This window comes from Eublepharis macularius, chromosome 9 (genome assembly GCF_028583425.1).
Source record: "Eublepharis macularius isolate TG4126 chromosome 9, MPM_Emac_v1.0, whole genome shotgun sequence".
In the NCBI taxonomy this organism is placed as follows: Eukaryota; Metazoa; Chordata; class Lepidosauria; order Squamata; family Eublepharidae; genus Eublepharis; species Eublepharis macularius.
Genome location: NC_072798.1, coordinates 17,423,398 through 17,450,361, shown reverse-complemented (window position 1 = coordinate 17,450,361; position 26,964 = coordinate 17,423,398).

Here is a 26,964-nt window from a genome sequence, read left to right as displayed (position 1 = left end):
TCACAGAGTTCCTGAGACAAATAAAATACCTAATTGCCCATAGAAAAGCTCTGTAAAGCTTGATCTTGAAAGCTTGCAATCAAATGCTTAGGGGCCAAAACTGAAATGAACTTCTTAAATATGCCAATAGCAGAAAGACTACATGGCTTCAAAGGCTGTAGTTTAAAAAAAAACACTTTGTCCCCAAGTACTTGTAGTTCTTTGTTGTTAATTAGATCAAGCCAGCTTTCCGCCAAGACTGCAACTGTGGCTGTCATCAGCCGGTAATCCGCCAAGTCCCTTTGGAACCTCCTCCAATTGTCTTTGCAACTTTAGTGATTTGCTGTGTGTCTTGAATAGGACGCCTGCTATGGATGCAGATAAAAGCTTCCTTTATGCTTGGTACACATTCTAATAGTTGTGCCTGTGGAATGCAAATGTTGAAACTAGGATCCTAAAAGCTTCTGGCACATGTGGAAGGCACTGGGACAAAGTCCTCCATTCTGCATGTCCCCCTTCTAGCTGCAAGCCCACATGTCACACTTCTTCGAAGGGTCCTCATCCCACAGGTAGGTTCTCAGAAGGTCCAAATGAGCCCACTACATTATGGCAGAGAGCCCCGCCCTGCGAGTGGAACTCTACCCGAGCTTCTCTGGGTCCATGCCCCAGAATCAAATGCACCGAGTGGATTGTATCCAGCCATGTAGTTAAGAAAATTGAGTAGATTTAAGGTGTTTTTTAAACAAACAAACAAACTTGGGAATGGCCATTTTTGCTCCCACTACAGCCTTCCAATTCTGTTCCTGGAGAATACATCATAGTTAGGGAGTGCAGGGGAGAGGAAATTGACAAATTGGCAAAATTGGCAAAACTGTCATCCTAATTGAAGAAAGGTGCCCTTAAGTTTTTAAAAATATGATTAGATACAGGTCAGTGATGTCGGTCCGTCTGTCCATCCATCCATCTATCCACTCATCTACCCATCTACCAATCCATCCATCTTTCCTTTTTATCCTATCTCCATTCATGAGCTCAAGGTAGCGTACCTAGTCCCACCCCTAGCTTGCATTTTATCCCAACAAAATTCCTGTGAGGTAGGTCAGGTTTAGAGAGTGATTGGGCCAAGATCACCCAATGAATCTTATGACAGAATGGGGATCTTGGAGCTGGATCTCCCCAATCTCTGTAAGCACTATATAACACATTATGCATGTTTTGCTTGCAAGAATGGAGATAGTTTGGTATGAAATGATTAAAATGCTGTAAGCATGGATGTAAAATAGTTATATTGTTGTGAGGTGTTTTGGGGGTGTCACTTGCCCAATAGCGTTTGCTAGACTACACAGGAAACAGCTATACAGCTAACGATGACTTTCTGTGGATAGAAAACAAAATTTGCTTTTGCATATCATCACCAAAAAACGGAATAGAACACAGTAGATAAACCTTCACAGAAGTCAAAGGGAGTTTTGGAATAGATTTCCAAAGCTGTTAGGATTCCATCCAGACGGGAAGATTTCAAAGAGATCTGGCTGATTTTGTAATCCCCAACAGTAGTTCCAATCCTCAATTATCTGTCCCTCCTGCCTCAGCGTCCGATGTAACTTCAACAGCATCTTTGGGGTGGATTATATCCAGCCGACTCAGATTCAGACTTCTTAACGGCGCCAGTGAAGGCAATAAGGCATTTCTGATCTCATGCTCTAGGCAGTAACAGTTGGACAGGATTATATTTTTTCTATTTAGAATTGGTTTAGGTGCATAAGGGTCCCTTTTATTTTCTTGTGCACTTTCTGCAACATTAGCTCCTGATGGCAGCTGGGAGTAGGGTGCTGGAGGAGATGTCTGATTAGCTCTGACAAACCTTATGCCCTATTCCTTATTTTTAAAAGATTGGCTTTCGCAAAACTATTACAAATCTAAAAGAGACCTGGAGATCGTATTACTGAGGCAGGGCAGGAGGATTTGCCATTGCTGCTCTCCTGATCATGGTAGCCCAACTTGAATGTGCTAAAGTAGGGCAATTCCTCACATCCCAGTGTAGCGCTATACTCGCGCAACGAGGGTGTCTTCCTGACATCATCACGCTATGATGCCGCTCTTGAGGCGCGATGATGTCAGTAATCGTGCCAGGAAGATGCCCTCGTTGCACGAGTATAGCGCTACACCAGGACGTGTGTAATCACCCATAGAGTAGACCACAAGCTCCACCCAGGTAGTTCATACTAGAAGTGCACGCAGGGCAAGATTCACAGGTGACAGGGGGAGATATGGCATTTTGCTGATTGCCCACATGGCAGATGCATTCTGGATCCTGGACGGCAGACCAAAGCAGCACTGTGAGCCCTCACTAATCTGCAGTGATTCCCACTGTTGATGGATTTTATGCAGCAGATGCATGATTGTTTTCTTGGATACGCCACTGTATAAAGTGACTTCTTTTTGTGGATAAGGGAAGTGCATGCTTTGCATATATCTTCTGTTCCCCAGAATTTCCAGTTGAATGGACTCCAGTAGTAGGTGTTGGGAAAGATCTTTCTCTGTTGAGACCCTGGAGAGTCACTGTTAGAGCAGAGTCGGGCCAGGCAACCCCTGGGATACATGCCACATGGCCCTGGAGTGGTGATGTCATCAACCAGCGCTTCTATTGGCCCCTCCGTCAGTACATTCTAGGAGCCCTGCCCCCAACAGTTGGTGCTGCAATGCATTGATATCCAGCGCTGCTCCTCAATGTGCTCAGATGCCGAGGTGGTTGTGGGGAGTTGCAAGACACATATCGGAAAAGCAGAACCCATCACTGCCACCCCCCCTTCAAGTGGAGCCACATCTGTGGCCAATGCAACCCTCATCTCTTTACCCTACCCTTTTGTTTGCTGGGCACATCAACATCTTCAGAGGGAGACCTTGTGCTTCGTTCAGCACCTGAGCCAAAAAAGTTTGTGTACTCCTGTAGTAGCTGAGTTGGATGGACTGATGATCTGAGTAAGCCAGGTTCATATAACAAGATAAGGCGAAAGAGGTTAGCTAGAAGAACCCTCTTTCTGACATTTTTATTTCATATAGTATATTTTTATCCTGCTTTTCTCCCCGATGGGGACACAGTGCAGCTTACAAAACATACAGTTTTAAACAAATTTACATAAAACACAGTATAGCAACAAAAGATGAAAAGTAAACCAACCTTCCTGGATTGGTGGCCACCAGGCTAATCCGCCCGGCCAAGGCCATGTGCTGTGAGCCGTAGGCCAAAAGGCAAGAGCCACATTTTCAGTGGGCAGGTATATTTTGATAGGGGGAAATATCAGCCCCCCTCCCACCTGCTGTCTGAAATGCATTTGATGTCACGCATCTTAACAAAATATGTAAAGGGGCTCCAGATCTCTGTCCCCAATTTTATTACAGTTGAAGAATGATGTTATGGAGTTGTTACTTCAGTTCCCTACATCCTGAGAGGCTCTATCCAGATCTTTGATGGATAGATTTACTTGTGTATTTAGAATATTTATAAGCCACCTTTCCACTCGACAGGCAGTGAGGGCAGCTAATAGGTAGATTAAAATATAAAGGTTCTCATAAAATTATTTTAAAGTCATTCAAAAACATGGGAAGAGCTTAAGAGCATAAACGGCATTTCTAGGCTGCCAAAATGGAGTGAGACAGTGGCTCAATGGCAGAGCTTCTGCTTTGAATATAGAAGATTCAAGGTCTCTTCTCTAGCATTTCCAAGTTGTAAGTGATGGGGAAAACCTCTACCTGAGACCCTGGAAAGCCACTGCCCATCAAACTGGACAATGGCCCAGTCTGAAAGTAGAGAGCCAGTTTGGTGTAGTGGTTAAGAGCACGGGACTCTAATCTAGAGAACCGGGTTTGATTCCCCCCTCCTCCACTTGAAGCCAGCTGGGTGGTCTTGGGTCAGTCACAGCTCTCTGGAGCTCTCTCAGCCCCACCCACCTCACAGGGTGAGTGTTGTAGGGATAAAAATAACATACTTTGTAAACTGCTCTGAGTGGGCATTAAGTTGTCCTGAAGGGCGGTATATAAATCGAATGTTGTTGTTGTTGCTTTTAAAGCGTTTTCAATGCAAGATTTGCATTGATTTTTTGATCTGATCACTCACAAGGTAGTGCACGTCCTAGCATCACCATGTGTCCCCCATTCATTTAGAGCGTAATCCCAGTGGCATAGAGAGGAAATCAGATTAATTATGCATGCCTCTCCATTAAATGCTAGCCAACATAGAAGTGGTTATCGCAGCTTCCCAGTCAAAGGCATAACTGGCCCCCTATTGTCCTGGGCTTAACAAATCAGGCCCGAATACGCACATGTCACACAACAAAGCGTGGTTCTTTTTGCAGATTGTTTGGAAACCTGTTATTCCATTTGGGGTCATTTATCCAGAGCTGCAAATATGACTGCTTTCTCTCTTGTTTTGCTCCTGAAAACCACAGATATTCATTATATCCTGAATCCTGAAGATAGTATGTGACATGGCCTACAGCTATGTCTGAGAACGCTGTAACTCAAACGCAAAAAGGACGAGGGAGTCTTCCAACTGTCAAGTCTTCTGCTTGTAAGAAAGCTGCGTCGTCCCTTCACACTCTGTTCCTTCTGGCATGTTTGTATGTCACGCAGTCTGTCCTTTGGCAGCCCATACAGTTGATGAAGTGGTAGGCCATGGTAAAAGTCAAAGAACTCTTATCAGAGCAGGTCTTTTCTGTGAACCAGACGCTTATAAAATTTCTCCTGACAACAAGCCCACACGACTGGAGGGAAGACTCCATAATAGCAGAGCTTCATTTCAAATGAGTTCACCGCACCGCGATGCAGAGAACGGAGAGGTTTTTGTGTTGTTTTGTGTTGCCTGCTGTTGACAAGTCAGAATTGTAGGACACCCTGCCTGCCTGTTTTAGGAAAATTATTGCAAACCGGCTTGTTTGATATTTACAAGAATTTTCCCTCTGTATTGTATAATATGACACGGATATGCAAATCCATCCATCTGATCCTACAAAATGATATACCCTGAATCTGAAAGCGATACAGTAAAGAAAAAAGAGTGAAGCTACATCTTACCTATCCACGCATCCCATAATTCTTAGACAAGAAGGAACAGTTTGTTCGGCGCATTCCTCATGCAAGATGTACGAGGAGATACTGTGCTAGTATGCGATTGCACATTAAAAAGACTTAATTACTTTTGCAAAATATACCGCTGAACATTTACTTCTATGAGATAGTGCCAAGTATTAGCGTAAATAATTAAAGCTAAACTGCATTTGTCAAATAAATGAACGAAGTTTATTTTGTGCTGCTGAAACCTTGATTTTTAATGGTGCATGTTTATTTGGGCTCTAATTCACAAATTTCAGTAATTCACATTAAGCCTTGCCAGTTGGATAGAATTGAGGAGACACGGATAGGAGAAAGGAGACAAGGATAGTCTTAATTTTTGCCCTGTTTATTTTGAGGACTTAAATTCTACCCTGCAATGGATGTTAAAATAGTAATAAAATATTGCCACTTCTAACACACTCCATTCACCCACACTTAACTCAGGCCGACAAACTTTCTGACCCTATGTATCAGTCCACCAGTCATTTATTGTGGCCCAATGCATGAAAAGGAGGGATATATGAATGGTCCCATTCGTGGTAGGGAGCCTACGTGTATGCATCCCATGCATGTAGACTATGCTCCCAAGCTGGTGAACGGAAGTTCATGCCTGCTTCCCCTCTATGCACGCTGACTTCTCTAGGCATAATGGTATACGGCGAACGCTAGGAGTGAAGCCGCTGGTCCTGAAAGTTCAGTCTTGTGTACGCTAATTGGCAGCAGCTGTCTCGGGTCTCAGGGAGACATCTTTCACATGGAGATGCTGGAGATTAGTGAGCCAGCTTGGGGTAGTGGTTAAAGAGTGTGGGACTCTAATCTGGAGAACCGGGTTTGATTCCCCACTCCACTTAAAGCCAGCTGGGTGACCTTGGCCGTTTCCAGACAGCTTACCTGCCTCCGGAACGTCGTGCCATCTTGCGACGTCGTGCAAAACTCGCGCGAGAAAACGCGGTATTTCCCATTTTCCCCGCAAGATGGCGCGACGTTCCGGAGGCAGGTAAGCCATCTGGAAACGGCCCTTGGGTCAGTCACAGCTTCTCAGAGCTCTCTCAGCCCCACCCACCTCACAGGTTTTGTTGTGGGGATAATAATGGCATACTTTGTAAACTGCTCTGAGTGGGCATTAAGTTGTCCTGAAGGGCGGTATATAAATCAAATGTTGTTGTTGCTGTTAAACCTTCTTGCAAGCAAAGCCAATGATCTGCCACTAAGCCACATACCCTCTCCATTGCTCATGCCAAAGACCACGATGTGTTAATGCGAGTATCATACTTTCAAATCTTTTGATTTTGGATGTTTTTTATTGTATCACAAAATTACAGTCATTGACAAAATTAAGTTTGCTGAAAGGGCACCCTGGTTGTTAACTTTTCCACACTCACATCCACCAAGCTAACACAACAGTGGCCACACAGGTCTATGTAGGCACCTTAACAAGTGACAATAAATTAAAAGACGCTGCGAATTTGGCCACGAAGGTGTTCGGCAGTCTAACTTAGCATGTTCAAAGGCATTGATCAGATGTGAGCTGACTACATGATTCATGCCAACGATCTGTGAAGCTGGCTGGACAGGTTTGCATCGGGCTTTGCAAAATCGTGTGTGCGTATTTATGACTGACTTATGATTTGTGACTGATTTAATTGTCTATTTAAACAATTGCCTGCTGGATGGAGCAGTTACTCAGAAAGGACGGGGCATGCTTCTTGTCATCCAGAATTTTCAGGAGTGTTGTTATCACTTTGGGGTTCTGTTTCGGTTACATTTTTCAGATTCGGCAATTTCTCTTTCCCGGAGGCATCAGGAACAAGGAAGGAGGGAGAGAGTTTGAACTGAGGCCTGGGAAATGGCTGTTCTATGGTTCATGTGCCCTTTAAATTTTAAAAGGCCGTATTTATTTATTTATTTATTTACATCATTTATAGTCCTCCTATCTCGCTGAGACTCAAGGCGGATTACATAGTGTGAGTCAGTACAGTCAATTGTTTTCTATGAGACCTAGCCTCCAAACCCTCAAAGCCAGATTTACCGTGACAGAAATTAACAGACCTTTAAAATTTAAAGGGACACATACTGCTGAACAGTTAGGGGTGCTCAAGTTTGACCTGCCTCAGAGGCTAGGTCTATGGCCCATAGGAAATAATGCCCCCATTGTGTGTTATGGTTGGTCTCCTTATTTCCTGATTGCTAGGCCTAGTTTCAATGCTGCATTATTCCTTTAAATGTTAAAGGGCCATCATTTTCTATGTGGGTAGACCTGATCTCCAGAGTTCAGAGGTCAGATTTTCTTATAGAAAATAATGACCCTTTAATGTTTAAAGGGACCACAGTCCAGCTGACAGTCACAATGTGTGCTTCCTCTCCCTCTCTCCCAGTTCCTGTTCCTCCAAAACCAAACTCTCAAAGATAAATTATTGATACTTCTGGAATTTCAGAAGTGTTTTGGGGTTGTTTTGATATAGCAATAGCAATAACTAAATAAAAATCCCCCAAACAGTTAATTTCAGGTTTAGTTTCGGCTTGGGTATCTCAGAATGCACATGCTGAGTAGCAGAATTATACTAGGTATGTGAGAATGTACTTGTGTAATAAGCCAATTGCACAGTACTGCATGGTGAGGAAGGAACATGGTGAAACACCTGTACAGCCTGCAAGCGTTTGCCTCTAAACTACTAAACTGGGGATAGTTGCAAGTAGGTAGAATAGCAGTAGTTGCAGTAGAATAGCAGTATCTGAGTCCAGTGGCACCTTAGAGACCAGTAACATTTTCAAGGTATGAGCCTCAGATTTGCCTCTTGAAAGTTTATATCCTGATAATTTACTTGGTCTCTAGTAGAGATGGGCACGAACCAGAAAAAAAAAATGAACCATGCGGTTCGTGGTTTATCACGTTTCATGAACCATGAACCTGGTTCGCGAACTGGTTCGTTTGGTTCATGAAAATGTCACTTCTGGGGCAGCAAATCACCACTTCCGGGTCAGCAGACGGTCTGCAGAAAGCCCAACCCCTGTTGCCTAGGAAACTGATTGATTGGCACCAGGCTGTCTGCAGTGATGAACCAAAAAACAAAACAAAACAACCACCCTAAAGTTCATGGTGGTTTGTCATAAATGGGCTCTGACGAACCGCCGGTTCGCGAACCATGGACCAGCCTGGTTCATGACAAACTTTGGTTCGTATTTTGGTTCGTGCCCATCTCTAGTCTCTAAAGAACCCTGGACTCAAATTCTACTGTTAAACCTGGGAGTCAGCAGCAGTATTGACTTGACTCTTCTCTTGTTTCAGAAAAGTTCTAACTTTAGGGCACTTACTGTTCAGTTCTCAGCAGAGTTGCTCCAGTCTAAGCCCACTGATTTCAATGGGCTTAAACTGGAGTAACTCTGCTTAGGATTGCACTGCCTATCTTCCTTCTGCACATATCCCCATCCCTGCACCAAACTATCTTTTTAACAGGTGAGCATGTGTTGTCATATGTATTGATATGATAGTGTCATGTAACATTTACAGTGTTGGGTGAGGATCCGGGAGACCCAAGTTTGAATCTCCACTCTGTCAGGGAAGGTTGCTTGGTGACCTTGGACCAGGACACGTTCTCAGCCAAACCTGCTTTACAGGGTTGTTGTGAGGATAAAATTGAGAGAGGGAGAACGATGCTGTCAGCTGCTGTGATTTAAAATGGACTGAATTAGGCTCGTTTGGAACCAAAATTGACTCACTGCAGAGTGTACGAGTGCTGCTGAGGTGGCGCAATGGGCCCTGAGGTGCTCTCGTGCTTCACAGTGGGCCAACTTCAGTCCCAAACGGCCTGATTTGGCCCACTGCGGAGCACAGGAGTGCTACCAGGAGGGCCCTGGAGAGATCCTGTGCTTCATAGTGGGCCAATTTAGGCCCCCAACAGGCCTGATTCAGCCTGTTTGGGGCCCAGATCAGCTTAGTGCAGAGCACGGGTGCGCACCACGGCACCTGGGAGTGCTCCCCAGGTGGTTTGTTCCCCCACCTTTCCTCCTGCCAAGTAAGCAGGGATGGGGTTGGAGGGTGGGACCAGGGGATAGGGTTGCCAGCCTCCAGGTAGTGGCTGGAGATCTCCTGGAATTACAACTGGTCTCCAGGCCACAGAGATCAGTTCACCTGGAGAAAAATGGCTACTTTGGGGGGTGAATTCTATGGAATTATGCCATGCCAAGGTCCTTTCCCTCCCCAAACCCCACTTTCTCCAAGTTTCTCCAGGTTTCACCCCCCGGATCTCCAGTAATTTCCCACCTTGGAGCTGGCAACCCTAGCAGGGGATCTCCTCCCCCCGCCCCCCCCCAAAAGCAGGGAAATGTCAACCCTAACCCTATCCAACTAGAGGGCCCCACAAGAATACAAAGTTTCTTTAAAAATACACAGAAAAAAATATCATATGCCAGGCAGGAAGAAGTATTCCGCTTGATTTTTTCCAGGATGAGCTTCTTTTTAAGTGTGATTTGTAAGGAAACCTTCAACCTTATATTTCCTAAAGAGGTCCATTCTAAGAACAGCTTCATCACGGGATGATCTCAGAACTACAAGTTATTGGGAGAGAAGGGGGGAATAACATTTTCTTTTAAATTTAATATTTGAATTTTAATTGCTGAGCAACCTAATTTCCCCGCTAGCCTGCCAATGCAAAAAATAAAATAAAAACCATTTCTACCAAAAGTACTTTTTTAAAAAAGAGAGAGAGAGAGAGAGACTAGATTTATGTAATCCATAATGTTAGCAATATGTTTGCTTCTGGGCTGACAATTTGTATGCAAATGAAACAACAGAGTTACAGCGCCTGCTCTCATGTAACCTTAGCAGTCTTGCTTACTGGGTGCCTCAGCAGTAAAGTGTGAGGCTTTTGTCAGAATTACCAACATTTTTAGAGAAGTAATTTTGACTCGAATTAAAATGACCTCGTGTTCCATAAAGGGCAGGGGGAAAGGAGGTAATTGCACAGCCGGGAAAGGGGAGGGGGAGAAGAAAGTGCAGAAAAGTATAATTTGGTAGAGCCCTTCCTGTTCATTATGTGGAAAGTATAGCTGTGTTAAATTGAATGGTTTGCAAAATAAGACATGAGCAAATACTTTGCAGCTCATAATGGACAGGTCTCAAGAGAAGAGCTCTTGGCTGTGATGGCCTCCTGGTCAAATTCCAATGTACTCACAGCCTTTATAACTCCATTCCCTCTACGCTGCACTTTTCCAAACAATATGTTGCCATGCTACATCCCTGCCATCGGAGAGCAAGTCTTTTAAACAAATCTTTTAAAACTGTCTGAGATTTTTCTGCATTTGGGCAGCAGGCATCCCGTGTGCGAACATGCTCCAGGACCAGATGAGGTGGTGGGAGGGTAGGACAGGGCAGGATCAGAGACGCCGACCCTTGCAAGGAAATGCCAGGAGATTCAAACTGCACCCCCGCCTCTTTCCAAGTCTCCCGAACAGTTCCAGGCAACAGTTAGAGCTTGTATGCTGCTCCGCACTCGGGGGAAATACCCATGACAGGAAGGTGCGACCTCTGAGTGGAGACGGGACAGGAGTTAATTGTGTAGGCTGAAGGATGTCAGCACAACTCACTTCCCTCAGGCAACACACAAAGTGCTACAGATCCCTCAGCAGGGGTTGCTATGGGGCTAGGTGAGGCACTAAGCTCCCCCTTCCTACTCTGAAGGAATTACAGGGAAAGGGCAAAATTGGTCTCAGAGATTTTGTCTCTGAGTTCAAATCCTGCCCCCAGAGCTTGAGCCCTCCCTTCCTCTCCAGTGAAGTCACTGAGGGGACAGATTTCCTCCAAAATTGTCCGTCCCTGGCACTTAGATCCCTTAGTTCTCCACAGCAAACACTCAGGTGATTTGGTTGAAGTAACTTTTATTAGAGATCCATCAGTATCAGGTTGATCAGACAGTGGAATTGGCAGAAGTGATGGAGTGAGGGAAAGCATGGTTAGTTATAGGTTCCACCCCCCCAGGTTAGTAGCCCGTTGGAGTTCTGGTGCGTATTTTTGTGCCATTTGCCCACTTGTTAACCATTAGTTAAAGGCCTGTCAAGCTCACATCCATAGGGGCTTAGGGTTACCATCCCCTGGTGGTAGTGGGGGATCTCCTGCTTTCACCCTCCACCACCACTCACCTGGCCAAAGGGGGGAAAGGCACGGGAAGGGGTCTCCTGGGCACGCTTCCATGGTGGCGTGATGATGTCAACTCCTGGGAGTGACATAATCGCTCTGCCCCAAGAGCCCTCCCGCGTTTTGCCGCGGGCTGATTTGGGTCCCAAATGGGCTGAATTGGTCTAGTTTGAGGCCCAGATCGGCCCACTGTGAAGTGCACATGCACTAGAGTTGCCAGCTCCAGGCTGAGAAATTCCTGGTGATTTGGGGGGTGGAGGGTGGAGAGGGTAGGTTTTGAGAAGGGGAGGGATTTAAGTAGAGTATAATGCCATATAGTCCACCCTCCAAAGCAGCCATTTTCTCCAGAGGAACAGATGTCTATGGCCTGGAGATCAGTGGTAATACCAGGAGATTTCCAGCCACCACCTGGAGACTGGCAACCCTAACGTGTGCTCCTGCACCTGTACGATGATGTCACCAGGAAGTGATGTTGCCAGAAGGGACGTCATTGCACAGGTGCAGGGGAACATGCATGCGAGGGACATGGAGAAAATGAGTGCCTCCCGCCAGGAGTGTAAAGGGACGTGGTAACCCTATAGAAACCTGAGAGCTGAGATGCTCAGGAAGTTGAATCCTACACCAATTGCCACACACTGTTCTTCTGAAAAATCAAGGCACGCATAGTCCTGTTGTCAATCAGGTTTTGAATGTCACTAGTACAGTATGTGATGTTCCACAGCACATGTTCCTATTTTCATAGCATATCTTTAAGACTGTTCGATTTTGCTGTTACTTCTTGCTTCAAGAGGAAGATATGACACAGCAATCCTAGCAACATTTTTCTGGGACTAAGTCCCACTGAATACACCTGAGTAGGATTCGGACTGGACCTGATTAAGATGGCTCTGTTCGTGACTTAAAGACCCATCCTAGGCTCAAAATTGTTTAGGATGACCAAGCCTGCGCTGGCATATCTCTGAGTTTTGCCGGCACATCTTGGGATATTTGGGCACATCTGGGGATATGCTGGTGAAGGCAAGCCTCATGTTGCCAACTCCAGCTTGATAAATTCCTGGAGATTTTGGACATGTGCACTTGGGGAGGGAATTGTTTGGGAAGGGGAGCTCAGCAGGGATGTGAAGCCCCAGAGTCAGCCCCCTGAAGCTGCCATTTCATTCAGGTGAACTGAGTTCTGTAGTCTGGAGATCAGTTGTGATTCTAGCAGAACCCCAGGTTCCGCCTGGAGTTTGGTAACCCTAGATATGCCTCTGCATTGGGGTATTAGGAGGGGGCTTCCTGAATGCTGCTGTGTTATAGAAATGAGGCTGACCAGGGAAGCTGTGCTAGGGTTGCCAGTCCCCCGTGGGGGGCAGGGGATCCTCCACCCCCCACCCTCCACCTCCTGCCCCTGCTTACCTGGCCAGAAGGGGAAGCACAGACCTCCCGGGGGTGCGCTACCAGGTGGCATCGTATACTCTCACGGGCCTGATCCAGCCTGATCTGGCTCAATTTGGGCTTGATCCGGGCCAGATAGGGCCCGGATCAGGTCACTGTGGAGTGGGGGAGCGCTTCTCTGCTCCGCAGTGGCCCAATCTGGCCTGATTAGGGCCCGATCCAGGCCGATTTGGGCCCCCTCACAGAGTGCTGGAGCACTCCCAGGGTGGCCACAGCCTGTGCGATGACATCACTTTCCGGAAGTGATACCATCGCGCTGGCCCAGGAGTGCACACGCGAAGAACAACAGACCCGGTAAGTGCCGGGTCCCCCACCGGTCGCTGGGAGGTCAGGAGGACCTGGTAACCCTAAGCTGTGCCCATGATCTATTGGTTCTTCCATGTGTAATGCTCTGTGTAATTGAACACAATTGATCACCTTTGCCGATATTAAGCTAGACTACCTGCTTTGCAACCATCATGAAGACCAGACATAGCTAATCAGCCTTCCCTCATCTGAATGGCCCAGGCTTCCCTGAGCTCGTTGGTTCTCAGAAGCTAAGCAGAGTCAGCCCTGGTGAGTACTTGGGGGGAGACCACCAAGAAAGACCAGGGATGCTATGTAGAGGCAGGCAATCACAATAATAACATAACATTTGATAACACAACATTGCCCTTCAGGGCAAGTTAACGCCCATTCAGAGCAGTTTATGAAGTATGTTATTATTATCTCCACAACAATCACCCTATGAAGTGGGTGGGGCTGAGAGAGCTCTGAGAGAGCTGTGGCTGACCCAAAGTCACCCACCTGGCTTCAAGTGGAGGAGTGGGGAATCAAACCCGGTTTTCCAGATTAGAGTCCTGCTGATTTTAACCACTGCACCAAACTGGCTCTCCAAATGTCTCTTGCCCTCAGGATCTCTCTTGCCTTGAAAACCCTGTGGGGTAGCCATAAATCAGCTATGACTTGACAGCACACTAACACACACAAACACACAAGGCTGATAAACTGGATCCTGGTTTGACAAGCCTGAATTAACTAAAGTTAAGTGGAATAGTTCCAGGTGGGTAGCCATGTTGGTCTGTAGCAGAACAAGATTCGGGTCCAATAGCAACACAAGAGTTCCAGAATCTGAACTTTCTAGTCCCAAAGCTCCCTAGTCAGAGAAAGTAGTTATTTTTACCTTTTATTTATTTCATTTATACCTCACGATAAGCACCGTATGACATTCTTCTTGCCTCCATTTTTGTCCTAAGCAGTAGGTCGGGCTGGCTCTAGGTACATAAATATTGCTACTCTTCAAACGGTTAAATAAGTGTTCGACTTTAAGGTGCCCCTGGATTTTTGTTTTATTTTGCAAGGACAGATTAACATGACTGCCTCTTTGTAATGGCCCAACGCCACCCAGCAAGCTTCTGTGGCAGAGGAGGGATTCGAACCTGAGTCTCTCAGATCTGCTTCTGACTCTTTATATTAGACCAGAGCCAGTGAGCACTTTGCTGTCTGCCCAGAAATTCGCTGCTGTACATTTGGCTGCCACCAGTAAGTGGTTAATAACTTTCTTTGTGCCACAAAACTTTAAATAATGTCATAAGGTATGCTTAAGAAGCCTCCGTGGTCCCTTCTGAGCTAGAGGCTTTGCCCCGGCTTTCGCTTAAGACCCTGCTGAGAACATGAACATTCTGTTCAGCGCTTTTCTAGGCAATTTTGTCAAGGATAAATACAGCAAAGTTACATTGCAGTAACGAAAAATGGCCCTACTTGCTCGCTTTAAGCCTTGTATGCATCCATTCCTGCAGAGCTGTCACATTTCTGCTGACACCTAGTGGCTGCGCTATGTAACTACATAACACTGTTGCAAAAAGTTACTCAACTCCAAGTAATATTATTCTCCAGGGTCCCAGTTCAGAAGAGCAACAGTCAGAGTGGGTCCAATGAGGACATCACTACTTTGTTTCGCCTAATATAGACACAAACACACACACAAAACTGTGGCTAGGGCTGTGTTCAAATGCGACAGTGCCACTTCTTCCATTTTGCTTTCCTCTTTCTCTTTTGGGAACTGAAGTTTTCATTTTTATTTTTGCGCCGTTTGATGGAAAAACTGCCAAATGGATGCAGTTTTCGATGTTCTGTTTGCATCAATTGCGTCTAAAGAGCATCTGAATGGCATCCAACCTAGAAATAAAGTAAAAGAGCGAATTCAACGGGGAACATTGGAAATGAAAACAGGTGGATTGAGACAGCTCGTGGCACCAATGGAGGAGACAGAAAAGAAATTAAAAGGAAATTTCTCTACACCCAAATTTGGGACTTAAAAGCTTTTATTAGAAAGAGAGATTTTTAAAGAATTAAAAAATCTAAAAATGAAAATAATTGAAAGCTGGTTCCTTGCAAAAACAAAGAAAAAATTGTCCTCCAAATATCACCCGTGTGGCCCACCTTTGACTATCCATGTTAACCACAGAGGGTTTTTTTTCAAGCTCACCATCAGCTTCATATTACTGAGTGAACCTATTATTATATTTAAAAGGTAATCTTTATTAAAAAGTTCCAAACTTAAACATAATTTACCCTATTTATAATTCATATATGTTTCTAAGTACTAACAATTCATTAACATCAGGGCTTTTCTTCTGGGAAAAGAGGTGGTAGAACTCAGTGGTGGAACTCAGGACCGCACAATGACGTCACTTTGGGTCAGCCGGAACAAGGGAGGAGTTTTGTAAAGTTTAAATCGCCCTCGGCGAAAATGGTCACATGGCCGGCGGCCCCACCACCTGATCTCCAGACAGAGGGGAGTTTAGAATGCCCTCCATGCTGCTGAGCAGCGCGGAGGGCAATCTCAACTCCCCTCTGTCTAGAGATCAGGGGGTGGGGCCACCAGCCATGCGACCATTTTTAAGAGGTGCCGGAACTCTGTTCCACTGCGTTCCTGCTGGAAAAAAGCCCTGATAAACACTTGGATTTGGCTGCAGGGTAAATATTGAGGAATCGCTAATTTTCCATTTACAGCTTTGAAGCCGCTCCTAGAAATATGGCAAACCCATAAGGATTGGTGAATTATGGCCCAGAGACATCCATGCACAAGTAGAAACATTATAAAAGAGCAAGAGAATCATTATGTAGCTCTATTAGGGGTTCCTTTTTGTACGACTGCTGCATTAGGTAAAGTCCCACCAAGTTACTTGGAGTGTGGGGGGGGGGGGGCGGACCATGGGTATGTGGCAGAGCATCTGGTTTGCAGGCAAAAGGTCCCTATTCAGACAATACGGCTCCTGAAAGGCCAACGTTGTGACCCAAGCGAAGTAGCATCGTCTATTACATAGCTGCTTTCCGGGTTTCTCCAGGGCTCTTGTCCAACCAGTGCAACATAATAACTAAGAGATTAGGGTGCAGTCTACACCTCCAGTAGGAGGTGGCAGAATAGTGAGGTGGTAGGATGGGGCATATCACAACAGATTGCAGTTGTGGAGAGTCCCATTTTTAATGTTCTTCCACGGGCAAACTCCCAACAAATAAAAAAAAATGCGCTCATTGGGGAAAATGGTCTAGCCTAGCCTATTACATGAAGTTCACTGCTTACAGCGAGTAATTGATGCAGTGGCACTTGGATACGTGCAGTTTCTCACCTACAGTTTGAAGTGGTATATGTACACTCCATTGTACCATCTCAGAGCGGAACCACAAGTGACAAAAGGCACAGGTTGGACACTTGTCAGCTTCCCTCCAGTTTTGATGGGAAATGTAGGCATCCTGGTCTTGCAGCTTGACTCTCTGACTGCTGTCCAATGGACTTTTCAACACGTTGGATAATGCACTTTCAATGCACTTTATCAATCGTTTGAGGTGGATTTTTTGTTCCGCACACAAAAAAATCCATTCCAAATGATCTCTAAAGAGGATTGGAAGTGCATTATCCAACGTGTGCAGAAAGACTTCTAATGTATCTTCTTTTTTTGGTATCCTGTATTTTAGTCCCATTGCACATGCAAGGTGAATGTTGGCTGCACATGCCCACATGCATGCTGTTCTTTTCAAGGGGGAGGGGTCAGGGAAACAAGGCTCTGGGGCAGATGTTTTTGTGCTTAACAGCACCACACATTGCACAGAACACAGTCCTTCCTTTAAAACATCAGCCCACCAAGTACACTACCCCCCCCACAAAACAATGGAAACCAAAGAAGGCGAGTGTTGGCAGGTACACACTATGGCAGGCAACTGGTTGGCAAAGCAGCAGCAGCAGCATTGTGGTGCTGAAGCAAGAGAGTACTCCAACCAGCACAGCACAGTGACAGAATTAAATAAAAGTCCTGCCTTTATGTATCCCTGTATTCCAAACCAATGGACGGGGAGAGGTCATGCTCCTAAGACCCAATTGGCAGAGAGAGAATGCCGTTGCCTGGGTAGCACTGGGAGAAAAAGATGCACCTTCCCTCCATGGAGTTAATTAAAGAAATGTTTCCAAAGCTGATAGACGAGAAGGAGTCAGTCAGTGGCAGAGTTCTCCCAAGTTGCAATTGGCAGGGAGAAAATGTCATTGCCAGGGTAGAGCAAAAAAAGGTGTATATTCTCCCTCCCCTCCAATGGAGTTAAATTAAAGTAACTTTTCCAAAGCCAATGAGTGTGAGGCGAGATCAGTACTGCTCAGTTTATGCTGACCCAGTTGGCAGGGACACAATACCATTGCCAGAGTAGCACCAAACAAAAAATGCACTCATGCAGTCTCTGTACATTCTCCTTCCTGCCAACAAAGTTAATTGGTATAATGCTAAGGGCTCAATCTCTTGGTTGGTTTGCTGCTGCCAGTCCAGCACCTGCCTGCATACTCTGCCACTGTACGGAGGGTAATCTAAACTCCCCTCTGTCTGGAGATCAAGGGGCGGGGCCACCAGCCATGTGACCATTTTCTCCGAGGGCAACCCACTGAGTTCCACCACCATTTTCTCCGAGGGCAACCTACTGAGTTCCACCACCGCTTTTCCCAGAAAAAAAGCCCTGTTTAAGACTAACCAACTTCATTGCAACATAAGCTTTCAAGAACCACAGTTCTCTTCGTTAGAGCATGGTTAAAATTCTCCTCTACCCTTCCGTACTGGCTAGAGTGCCTAGCCTCCCACTCAAAGCATCAGCATCTTCTGTACAGGAGTGGGAATGGGCAAAACCCACCCCCACATCATTTACAGAGTAGTCATGTTAGTCTGTTGCAGCTACAGATGCTTGAACTCTTATTGGTTTGGCTCACATCCTGCTTGCCAGCTATGAACAGGGGGGCAGATTTTTCCAATGACAGGTTTGACTGTTTGTTGACCTGTTCATGGCAGTTTGGCAGGTTGCTTCACTGTATGTCTTCCTAACAGTGCAGTAGAATGCATTTGGCTTTTCCTGCATCCATGGTCATTGCCATTGTTTCCCCTGCAATGCCGTTTGAGTACTTGAGGATTTTTAAAAGGTAGTTGATCTTGCAAATGTGCACGTTAACATTGTAATGATCTGTTACCACAATCTCTGGATCCCTAGCTTTCATTTTTTTTAAAAAAAGTAAGAGTCATTGGGGGGAAGTACAGTCACCTTTTCTCTTATAACTCTGCAAGGAAAAGGGGACTAAAAAAATGAAGGCTCAGAATCCAGAGATCACGGCAATAGATCATTAGAACACTAGTATTCAAGATTGCAAGAATGATGACCACATTTTTTAAAAAAACTTTCTGGTGTTTTAGCTGAGGAAAATATGAGGGAAATGGTGGCTCGCTGTCTTGGATGTAGCCACAGACAAATAAATCAGTCCCCACCCTTAGAAGACTACAGATCAGAGATAGCCAAGCTCTTTGGCCGAAGCATCAGAAAAGAAGATGCTGTATGGTGAGATACGGGTGGTGATGGAGAGTGCCCTCAAGTCATAGCGATACAGGTGAGGTGGCAGAAAGACAAAGATTGTGCTTTGCCCAACACACGGCAAATGAGCTGAGCACCAGCGGCAATACCAGTGCCTCAGGGCGGTCCTCGGATCTGCCAGGCTGGCAGCAGTGTGGGTCCAGAAGGGGATCATGGGCATAAGCCAGCCCTCCTGCCTCCTTCCAGGCCGCAGACCTGATGCACCTTGAGGGCTCGCCTTGGTTGCCTGGGCAGAGAACCAGCCCTGGCTGCCAAGCAAAACGCTGTGGCGGGCCACTGTTCAGAACACGTGTCAGGGGTTGCCATCTTTGCCTCCCCAAAGGCTCTATCAATTTTACCTCTCCAGTCTAAAACTGTGGGATCATAACCAGAGGGCAGTGAGAAACAGAAATTGGCTGGAACTGCCTTCCAGAGCCAGTCTTGGACCTGGAGAGGTTATGACGGGCTGAAGTTTCCCTTGTGGCATTTCACAGCCCCTTCACACAGTTCCAGTGTGTAGCAAAGCCTTTGCCCTGCTGTCAGCTCTGTCTTTTAAAACTATCCTTCCCAGATACCATTGCATCTCCCGACACGTGTTTTTTGTGTCTTGTGTAGAGAGACTCTTAAAAAGATCATACCATTCAGTGTTTGCTTAACCAGTCATTAGTGACATTAATGAATGCCGAAGTTTGGATTGGCAATGTTCTGGCATGCAATTGGTTTGGAAAGTTCCCCGATACAACCCTTTCCAGCCCTTGTTCAGGGCCGTTTGCCATGATTTAAACAGACTGGGTGATTGGTATCATCTCTGAACAAGGTAAGTTCAACTGTGTTGAACACATCCAATGCAAAATTTGTGGCTTCCCTAATTGCAGCAACAGCAACAATAAGAAAAAGTGCCATCAAGTTGCAGTTGATTTATGGCAATGTCTCATAGGGTTTTCAAGGCAAGAGAGGAGCAGAGGTGGTTTGCCATCGCCTTCTCCTGCATAGCAACCCCAGTCTCCCTTCACGGTCTCCCATCAAAGTACTGACTGAGAGCAACAAGGAATCTTGTGGCATTCTGTAGACACACACATGCATTGCAGCATGAGCTTTCGTGAGCTACACCCTGCTTCAACAGACGCTTAGGAAAGCTTGTACCACAATAAATTTGTTAGTCTTCGAGGTGCCACAAGACTCTATGTTATTATTTACGATAAGCATCTCCAGTTTCCGCTGGACCAACAATTAACATTTCACCACGCTTGCAACGGTCGTCTCTTTCGGTCCCTGCTCTTGGTACAATTTTGTACATCTTCCTGAACTCAGGCAATTTCCTATAGAAGTAAATTTCACACGCCATCGGCTGTGAGCACCGGGCCTTGGATATTGAGTCACTATATTAATATTCTCATCAGACCAAATCCTGGAGTCATTATTCACTCCATACCCTGGCACAGCTCCTGTTGAAGTCAAGGTGCTTTGATTAAGGACCACAAGGCTAGCCCATTGCTTTTATCTTAACATTAGTCATTTTCACTTTAGAGGGTCGGATTCAGCGTTTGGAAGTGCATGGGCACATTCCCTACGCTGGCACAAGAGCCCACTGGCCTGCAGGATTGGACTCAAAAAAATGCAGATTGGAACTCAGACTGCATGGAGCAGCCAAATGAAATAGTATAGTCATTAAGTTTCTTGGATTTGCACTGAATAAATTTGCAATTGAAGCTCACGGTACTGTTTGCTGACCTGTGTGTAGGGGGGAGAGAGAGAGAAAGAGAGGGAGAAAGAGATCAAGGATACGTGTTAGTTAAAGATTCGGAGATATCTACATCTATTTCCAAGCACACACACAGAGTCCAAATAACCCTACGTGCAAGGAGGGGCACCCAGTAAGGATAAGCAGCTTTTCTTGATTCTTTTCTGGTTTTGTGTCAGATTTTTCCATACTATTCCTCCTTGATTTCCTGTGAAATCCTAAGCAGAGTTACTGCAGTCTAAGCCCACCGAAATCGATGCAGATTGATGTACTACATTGATGATTGCACTGATGCAAATCAATGGGCTTAGACTGGCATAACTCTGTTTAGGATTTCACTGCTTGGCTTAACTAAGAGGGTTTCTCAAATGAATTCTAGACCTGGGATATGTTTACTTTATCACAGTTCTTTTGCATTATTTTCCCTCCTCTGTGTTACCAACATATATGTGCATATTAATAAAAGCAAGAAAGAAATCTTGATGTAATCATACATACAATAGCACCCCAAAACCTTTTATGCAAATTCTATGCTTAGGTAAGACCTTCAGAAGACTTTTTCCATTTCTTTTTTACTCTGTTTTAGTCTTTGATCTGGCTCATTTTTGTTGTTGTTGATTCTTTTGTTTCCTTTTTTTGCCATCTGATGCCATTTATACCACATTGCCATGAAATTTATATGCAATTGATGCCCAACATTTCAAAAATGTGCTAATTTTAACCCAAAATGGTAGTGAGCAAACAGAAAATGGTTCAAAAATAGACTTGGGGGGTGGGGCATTTCTCACAAGACAGTTACAAACCTGAAACAAGGATATTCAAAACAAAGGGAGGAAATCTGTTTGTTCAGAGAGAACAGGATTATAGCAAGTTCCTTTTTTTCTGAAGAAGAACCTTTTGGACTGAAGCCCATCAAGATATAATAAGTTTGCACCTTGATGGGTTTACCCTGATTTTTCCCCTTGGATTATGGAATTCTGAATTATGTGGTTGTGTTTTCAAAGTGAAACCAATGTATTAGCAATTCTCCATTTTCCAATATGGTCTCCCCTGTGGTGGGTGATGCTACTTGCCCCAGCCTACAACATTTTTGCTGACATTTGAATTAATTCAGCAAGTCTGTGAAATCTGGTCTGACTCCTGGTTTTACAGATGCACACCTGTGTACCTGCACATAAGTAAAACATCACAAAAAGTATATTGTCACTATGGTATGTATAATCAGATCAAGGCTCATGAGATGCAGTGTTTTATCAATGGACACATCAGTAATAAGAGCCAGCAGGGTGGTGTAGTGGTTAGCACGTTGGAGTAGGATCTGGGAGACCCAACTTCAAATCTGTAGCCTCTGGTATATCTTACGAATGATCTTGAGTCTGATTAAGGAGTGAATGAAGAGAGTTTATCAGGAACCACAACTTTAACAGAAAGGAGAGAAACAGAATAGATGCTAACTGCCTCAGTAAACAGGGAGGCAGGACTTCTGGGAAGAAGCAGGAAGTAGCCTAAGATGCAGAGGAGTTAGCCGTGTTAGTCTGTAGTAGCAAAATCAAAAAGCATCCAGTAGCACCTTTAAGACTAACCAACTTTATAGTAGCATAAGCTTTTGAGAATCACAGTTCTCTTCGTCAGATGCGCATCTGACGAAGAGAACTGTGGTTCTCGAAAGCTTATGCTACTATAAAGTTGGTTAGTCTTAAAGGTGCTACTGGACTCTTTCTGAAGTAGCCTAAGAATACCAATCTGGAGACATGCAAGAAGGACAGAAGAGAGGAGGAAAGAAGGATCCCATCCTACCATCTATCTAACTGTCAGACCTGCTGCCCCCTACAGGCATTCTGTGTCTTCTGTCTTCTCTGTACACAAGACATGGTATTTCCAACAAAATCCACTTCCCCCTTTGCCATGGAAATTCAGTGGGTGGCCTTGGGCAGTCACCCTCTCCCAGTGCTCACCCTACGTCAAAGGGTGGTTGCTTTAAGGATAAAACAGAGGAAGAGAGAATGATATTGCTTTGAGTTCCTGTGGAGGAGAAAAGTGGAGTACAAATATCAAAATAAATAAATAATGTGTAGTGGAGAGTGCCCTCAAGTTTTTATGGCAGAGATATTCCACAAGGCATATGGTGGAGGCTAGGCTGGGCCCCTCCGGCCACATGAAAGATCTGTCCACCACCCTATACATGGGCCAGGCTGTAGCGCATCTTTTTATCATCATTTTATAGTCGCCATCTGGGGAGAATGTTTTATTGTACCATGTTTTATTTATATAATGTTAAGTGTTTAAATTGTATTGCATGTAAATGGAAATGTATTCCACCCTGAGCCCACCTGGCGGGGAGGACAGACTAAAAACCTTATGTATGTATGTATGTATGTATGTATGTATGTATGTATGTATGTATGTATGTATGTATGTATGTATGTATGTATGTATGTATAAATAAATAAATAAATAAATAGCTGACTTATGGCAACCCTGGTGGGGTTTTCATGGCCAGAGACTAACGGAGGTGATTTGCCATTGCCTGCCTCTGCAACCCTGATCTTCATTGGAGCTCTCCCATCCAATTACTAACCCAGGGAGACCCTGCTTAGCTTCTGAGATCTGATGGTCTTCTGAGATCTGGCTTGCCTGGGCTTTCCAGGTCAGGGTAAAGAAATGATGTTGAAGAGATGAAATCATACCATTTGGAATGCCAACACCAAGGAGAAATTGGGTGGAGGAGAATTTCAAAAGCATGCAGAGAGGGCTCCATAGACTTGTTCTTTCAGGAACACATTACAGGGTGGCAATTTCCTCCTGATCTCCCCAGCTTCCCAAACATTCCTGCATCTAACATATGTTGAGCAGACTTAAACATTTAGGACTTGCCCATTATTTCAGCCTGGCCTGTATACTCTTACTCAGGAGTAGACATCCTGCAGAATTTCACAGGCCAACGACGGCATACTTAGAGCAGTGAATCCCCCTTTCAATGCAGTGGTGGAGTGGGAATAGCCAGTTTTGTATTGGCCTGATGCAAGTGGATCGTGCCCATAAGAATGACGTCACAATGTTCCATGTGCATTGTTGCCATATTTGTTAAAAGGCTTTTGGTTCATTGATGTTTTGCTGAGACTTGCTTGGAAAAATATATGTGATTCTCTTCCAACAGTGATATGTTGCACATATGATTATGTTGCATAGGAAAAGGCTTTGCAAGTGAAACACCGACTTACAGTTAAACATAGAAAGACAAATTCCATTTATTTTTCAATGCTGGCACAAAATGAAAGGCCCAACAACTTGCAGCCACCTAGAAGTTTTACAAAACAGCAAGCTAATATTTCCCACTTCTATTTTTTTTTTCCAGAAGCCATACGGTAAACAGCAAGCACTAACAAAGTCAAATATTAATAACCAAGAACTACACAGCCCCAAATCCCCTTCCCCAAACCAGCAAAACCCACAGAAATTTACACTGACCAGAGCAAATAGAAAATAAAAGTCAAGCCACTTAAATGGCTGACATTTAGGGAGAGAACCAAATACCCTTTCGGTTTCCTGAATGACCAAAGTTATAACATTTAACAGCAAATAAATACCCACTGGAGTGTGCTAACTGTCACAATGGCTACTAGCAAGTTACTCCTGGATCTCATCAAGCCATCTAAGAAACAGTTTCTTAAAAAATCGAGGACAGAACTAATTGATCTAATATGTGGCCCATATGATCTGATTAAATTTGACTGCTCATGGCCAGTTTCTGATTCTTTTTCTGGAGGCTGAAGATGGATGGAAAGAAGAATCATAGTGCATGGTGCTCATCTCTCATTTCGGATCAATGGTGAGAATGCAGCATTTCAAAAACCGGCAAAACCCATTTGACCAGAAGCCAATTTTTTTAAAAAAAATAAATCGGAAGAGAAACCTCAGTGTCACTTTGCTTTATAAACTAATGTCTGCTTCCAGTTTGCAGAGTTTCTCCGCTGGATTCTATTCTTATTCCTCCCTTCCTCCAAAGAGTTCAAGGCAGTCTCCATACTTCTTCTTTCCCACCATTTGATCTTCACAACAACCTTGTGAGGTAGGTTAGCCTGATAGGGCCAGGCTTGTCAATTCTGGCTTGGTAAATTCCTCAAAATTTGGGGGAAGAACCTGGGGAGGGCTGAGTGGAGGAGCAGAGGCTGTTCAGCAGGGATATGATTCCATAGAGTCCACCCTCGGAAACTGCCATTTTCTCCAGGTTAAGTGATGTCTATAATCTGGAGATCAGTTATAATTCTGGGATAACTCAAGGCCCAACCTGGAGGTTGCCAACACTATCACTGGCCCAAGGTCACCCATTGCACTTTACAGCTGAGCAGGGATTCAAACTCAGGTCTTAGTCTGCCCATTTTAACCATTGCACTGCCACTGGCCCTCTTTCAGGGCGAGGGTGCATGAGACAGAAGAAACTGATGATTGGATCTTCCAATGATTTTCTTTTTTTCAAATGCAGCTGCGAGAGTCTCCAATCTAGGGGGAAATATGTAGTGCTTAATCTTCTCAATCAAAACTTCTCAATCAACCTTGGGAGTGGTGCCATCTTTAGGGAGAGGGTGATTGTATACAAGGTCCTCTCTAGGGCCTGCTCAGTGAGTGGGTTGCTAGCAGCCTTTTATGTGTCACCCCTTCCAAGCCAGCTCAAGGAGATTGGGCACCTTACGCAACAAGGCTTCCACCCTCCCTTCTTACTCCCCTACTCCTCAAAGAGGCCATAAGCAAACCTGCCCCTAGAACCCACTTTCTTTGTCCTTCCGCTTCAAGGAGGTCAGCAGGAGGTGAGCTTGCAGTCCACTCTCCTCGATGTTTTGGGGAGGTAAGAGGAGGGCCTTTCTTCTCACCCTCCCATGCCTTTGGGTGGCAAGAAGCAAGCCTGCTGCCTGCTTTGCTTACCCCTGCAACTTGGGGAGGCAGGAAGCTGTTATCTGCCTTCCTTCTCGCAACCATGGGAGAGGGAAGAAGGAAGAAGGCCTGCTCCTGCCCCCTCAAGGGAGAGAGGGAAGAAAAAGGCTCCAGGAGGGCCACCCATTGGGGCTAGGGCCACCTCCTGGGTTGGCCGCTTGCTGCAGATGTTGTGGGCTGGAGGCGACAGAGCTAACTGGCTTTTCTCCACTTCTGGCACCCCAGGCAATTGCCTAGGCAACCTATTGGATGGGCAGCCCTGCTTCCCGGGCTTTCACATACCACCCCCCCCAGTTAGTGCTAATAAGGATAAAGGGAGCCAGAGGGAGTCATTATACATGGATGAATCTCATCAGAATGTCTCAAAACCATTTAAAATATACACAAGAATTCCTAGCTGCAGTTTGGAAACCCCAGCTCCATAATTTGATTTCACTGGTAAAAGGAGCACAGTCTGATTTGTGTTATACTTAGAGATGAGTACGGGGAAAAAATGAACAAGATGTTCGTTGTTCGTTGCCATTTACGAACAGGGACTCAGGAATAACCATGAACATGGCCCTATTCACGAACATGTTCATGGTTGACTGTTTGTGGGGGCCAGCAGGCTCTCCTCCAGCCATCATCCAAGTCAAGATCCCTACTGCATCACTCCCAGAAACCTGACCTCAGCAGGCAGCAGGAAAGGTACCAATAAATAATAGCTTTCCCCAGAGCCTGGCAGCAGCCCTGGATCTTGAAGGGGTAGATCCTTATCCCACCACACACAAAGAAAATTCAAGCTCCAATACATTCTCTCTATTAAAATGCCAACAGCAAGGCCGTTTTCAGACGGCCCCCCGCCTCGCGAAACGTCGCGCGTCGTCGCGCGTCGTTGCGCAGAAAACGCGAAATATCGTGTTTTCTCGCGCGAGTTTTGCGCGACGTCGCGCAAAACTCGCACGAGAAAACGCGATATTTCGCGTTTTCTGCGCAACGACGCGCGACGACGCGCGACGTTTCGCGAGGCGGGGGGCCGTCTGGAAACGGCCCAACTGTCTCTCCACTGTCTGCAAAGTCAGAGCTGGGAGCCCCCCTCCCCCCTAGTCTTTGCTCCCTTGTTGTAACAAATTTGGAGCTCCACACTTGGAAGGAAGACCTGCCTATCAAGCTAAATTTAGCTTAGATTGGGGTTTCCAGGGCAACAGCAGAAGTTCAGATGGAGTTCAGACAATACTTGCCTGAGTTGCCAAGAGAATTGATTGCAGGTGCCAGACTGTCTGGCTTGACAAACAGCAACGAATGTGGCTTGCAATGACCACCTGTTCATTTAGAATGGGGCTTCACAAACAGCTTGTTCTTTAACAGCAGATTGGGCTATTTGTGGCTTTTTTTTGTTCGTATTGCTGTTCGTGCCCATCTCTAGTTATACCTTGGAGAAAGCCAACTCACTACACTTTCTGCTGAAACCTGAACCATACAGCAGCCTAAGGGCTTAACAAGGTAAAATGAGGAGATATCCATGATTAGATCTTCTCAGCTTTGGAAAGGTTGATTTTCGGCCGTGGAGGTTCCTGATTCAAGTTGGGACTGCAGCACAGGAGAAAGAGATATCACAACTCTTCTCTCCTATATAATTTTGCTAATTAAAACTCTCAACACCAGCCTAGATCATTATTAGCCATAGAAGGGAAATAAGATAGGTCTGTCTTTTTTCCCTCTCTTTGCCTATCTTTTTTCTTATTTGTGGCTACTAACAGCAGATGTAGTGGTGGTGGCTTTTGATCAGGGAAATTAGACAGGC